The sequence below is a fragment of the Camelus bactrianus genome, chromosome 31, assembly GCF_048773025.1.
Source record: "Camelus bactrianus isolate YW-2024 breed Bactrian camel chromosome 31, ASM4877302v1, whole genome shotgun sequence".
In the NCBI taxonomy this organism is placed as follows: Eukaryota; Metazoa; Chordata; class Mammalia; order Artiodactyla; family Camelidae; genus Camelus; species Camelus bactrianus.
In genome coordinates, this window is record NC_133569.1 from 9,887,469 (window position 1) to 9,888,741 (window position 1,273).

General features: G+C 52.4%; 1 pseudogene; it reads left to right on the forward strand.

The window, feature by feature from the left end:
- The first annotated feature begins 423 nt into the window (after window positions 1-423).
- LOC141575709 (ubiquitin-conjugating enzyme E2 D2 pseudogene) lies at window positions 424-864 on the forward strand (annotated as a pseudogene).
- The last annotated feature ends 409 nt before the right edge of the window (window positions 865-1,273 follow it).

Sequence of the window (1,273 nt, forward strand, 5' to 3'; positions counted from 1 at the left end):
TCAAATCATTAATTATTCCCCATGGGCCAAAACAAGGATTAAACGTGAAAGAAACAGCGCCCACCTGCGCCAGGCAGTCCCTCTGGCTGTCCGACCGAGAGGCGCCGTGGAGCCCCGGGCCTGGGACGCTTGCTCCCCTGCAGGGGGGACCCCCAGCGGCCGGGCGGGCGGCACGGAGCCCCCGAGGCAGGGGAGGCAGCGGCTCATAAAGCAGCCGCCGCCGGGTGACGCGGTGACCACTGCGGCAGGCTCAGGCCCCAGGGGGTCCCCGGCCTCAGTCAGTCCCCCCGGATCCGCTCTCCGGAACTCCCCTTCTTCTCTGGCGGATCTGAGATCACTGAGGCGACCTCGTGCCCCCTCGTCTGTTCCCGTCCCTCCCCTGCCCCCATCCTCGCCCGGGGCCGCCGCCACCTGCCTCCCACGATGGCTCTTAAGAGAATCCAATTTGAATTGAATGACCTGGCACAGGAGCCCCCAGGACAGTGTTCAGCAGGTCCCATTGGAGGTGATACGGTCCATTGGCAAGCTACAACAATGGGGCCAAACGACTGTCCTGATCAGGGTGGAGTATTTTTCTTGACAACTCATTTCCCAACAGGTTACCCCTTCAAACTACCTAAGGGTGCATTTACAACAAGAATTTATCATCCAAATATTAACAGAAACGGCAACATTTGTCCTGATATTCTACAGTGATAGTGGTCTCCAGCACTATTCCAAAAGTACTCTTGTCCATCTGTTCTCTGCTGTGTGACCCCAGTCCAGATGATCCTTTAGTGCCTGAGACTGCTCAGACGATCTACAAAACAGAGAGAAAAATACAGCAGAATAGCTCGGGAATGGACTCAGAAGTATGTGATGTAATTAAAGAAATTATTGGATAACCTCTACAAATAAAAATAGGGGAACTCTGAAAGAGAAAGTCCTTTTGATTTCCATCTGACAGCGTTCTATGTGCCACACCTCACCTTCCCCCGTGCACGTGTTTACCTGATACAGCAGTGCTGCGTGTTGCACATACTTGGAACAACAAACTAGAATTCCTGTACTTCTGTACCAACATTGCCTCCCAGCAGAGAAGTGTGTGTGTGACAAGCCGGTTCTCCAGGCATAACCTCGGTGTGAAATTAAAAGCTTTCCTTATTGACTTCAATTTGGATAACGGCAAGGTGAGGGGTGGTGGGTATGGTGTGTGCTTGAAAGGGGAAGAAAAGCTCCACTGACCTGTAGGAGGTGGTTTTTTAAGTAGAATCCTATTAAACTCAAAGCAGTT